The sequence below is a fragment of the Rhineura floridana genome, chromosome 11 (assembly GCF_030035675.1).
Source record: "Rhineura floridana isolate rRhiFlo1 chromosome 11, rRhiFlo1.hap2, whole genome shotgun sequence".
Lineage (NCBI taxonomy): Eukaryota > Metazoa > Chordata > Lepidosauria > Squamata > Rhineuridae > Rhineura > Rhineura floridana.
In genome coordinates, this window is record NC_084490.1 from 35902399 (window position 1) to 35905068 (window position 2670).

A 2670-nucleotide genomic window follows, 5' to 3' on the forward strand; every position below is an offset into this window, starting at 1 on the left:
TTCCCAACAGGCAAAAGGAGGGAACTGTAGGTGCAACAACAGTAACAACAGCAGGCTCCTGAATTTAAAGATAAGCTTAGCCATGCCCCAATTGCACAACAACTTGCTTCACCACACTCACAGCAGGAACAGTTCATTTATCACCCCACCCCCATCTATAAATTGTGGGTTGTATCTAACATTCAGGCAAATTCAAGATTGTAAACACTTCTGTTTTTAATCCTCTTTTTTGTTCCAGAAGAAAGACAATAATAGTGCTTTTGCTAATTGCAGAGTAGATAAATAACTCCCTGATGTTTGTGAAAAAGGTAAAAATATTTCCATCTCACCCAAGCTTCTGCCTGCATCTCAGTGAGGCTGTCTAAGCACAGTTGGCTCCCTTTGCAATATTCAGACCAGGGATGGGAAATCTATGCCCCTCCAGAGATGTACCTACAACAGCCATCATCCCTGATTATTGGCTATCCTAGTTCAGGTTGTCTTGAGGGCAAAATGTTGCCTATCCGTGATTTAGAGTATCTATATATCAGGGGTGGGGAACCTTTTTCGGATCCACGGGCCAGTTCCTTATCAGGATCTGCCACATGGGCCAAATTTGACAGGTGGGCACAGCCACCATATCATGAATCACATCATTGGCCGGCAGCAAGGGGCGGCCATCTGTCAATATCCTTAGCACTTCCTTTAAGTCTCCGTGATCTGGTAGTTAAAGGGACAGGGAAGACTTGCGACAGCATTTTCCAAGTCTCCCTGTGCTTCCTTTTTAATTCTCCACAACTGGTGACTTAAAGGAGGAGGGGGAGGTTTGGAAAAACCTAATGATACCTTTAATGATAAGTGCAGAGACACATTTACTGTTCTGCTGGTTCCAGCGCATCTCCACCTCTCTTTTCTGAAAATGGGGGCACCCGATACTAGTCAGACCCTGCCCCTTTTTACGGAAAACCTGGTGGGATCATCTCACATGTATTTTTTTTTAAAATTCAGCTTCAAACACATTTTGCACCTGATTGGCAGACCAACCCATTGGCCCTCCAGATGTTGTCAATGGAAATGATTGCTGTAGCAACTAGTGTGCTCAGCCTAAAACCTATGTAGTAGTCATTTACCATACAGGGATATTGTGAAAATAAAATGGAGATGGGCTGGCTGCAGCTAGCTGCTCTCAGCCTCTCTCCTACTGTAGTTAACAATCAATTTACAAGCATCCTGCTCTCCCTGCCCTCAGCCCCTTCGTCAGCGAGACAACAAAGGCATTTTGGTTACTTTTTATGTTTATTATGTTGAGACTGAGACAAGATTCATTTAAGACAGAAAATCAAGACACAAAATCATTTTTCTTAGCTGTGTTGAATGGATGCAAACCTAACCAAATCATGTCTACTCAGAAGTAAGTCCTACTGAATTCAATGGGGCTTACTACCACGCACATGCAGGTAGCCTTACAGCCTTAGTGACAAAAGATTCCTTGCCTGCTGTGTTTAGAAAACAGCCTGAGTGCGGTATTGGAGACAAGACATGGCAGCTCGTATCTTAGACTGCCACACACAGGGATGTTGTAATGATAAAATAAAGGAGTGAGCCACTCACTTTCTGTTTAAGAATATAAAAAATATAAGAAAAGCCTGTTGTATCAGGCCAGTGGGCCATCTAGTTTGGCATCCTGATCAGAGCTTGGAAAAGTTACTTTTTTAAACTACAACTCCCATCAGCCCCAGCCAGCATGGCCACTGGATTGGGCTGATGGGAGTTGTAGTTCAAAAAAGTAACTTTTCCAAGCTCTGATCCTGATCTTATAGTGCCCAACCAGGTGTCCATGGGAAGCCTGGAGCCAGGACCTGAGCACAAGAGCATTCTGCCTCATTCAGAGGATACCCATCATGGCTAGTAACTACTGATAGCCTTATCCTCTATGACTTTTTCTAATCTTTTAAAGCCATCCAAGTTGGTGGCCATCACTGCCTGTTGTAGGAGTGAATTTCATAGTTTAACAATGCTCTGTGTGAAGAAGTAATTTCTTTTGTCTGTCCTGAATCTTCCAACATTCAGCTTCATTGGATATCCACATGTTGTAGTGTTATGAAAGAGGGAGGATTTTTTTCTTTATCCACTTTCTCCATGCCATGCATAATTTTATACCTGTCTATTGTGTCACCTCTGACTCGCCTTTTCTCTAAACTAAAAAGCCCTAAATTGTGCAACCATTCCTCATAGGGGAGTCGCTTCACCCCCTTGATCATTTTGTTTGCCCTTTTCTGAACCTTTTCCAGCTCTACAATATCCTTTTGAGGTGAGTTGGCCAGAACTGTACACAGTATTCCAAATGCAGCCCCACAATAGATTTGTATAAAAGTATTATTATATTGGCAGATTAATTTTCAGTACCTTTCCTAATGACCCCTGGCACGGAATTTGCCTTTTTCACAGCTGTCACATATTAGATCAACATCTTCATTGACCTATCCCCAATGGCCTCAACATTTCATTCCTGTTCAGTTACCTCCAGTTCAGATCCCATAAGTGTATGTGTGAAATTAAGAGTTTTTGCTCCAATATGCACAACTTTTAATTTGTTATATTGAATTGCATTTGCCACTTCAGCACAATTCCATTTGGAGAAGTCCTTTCGGAGCTCTCCACAATCCCCCTTTTTTTTACAACCCTGAACAA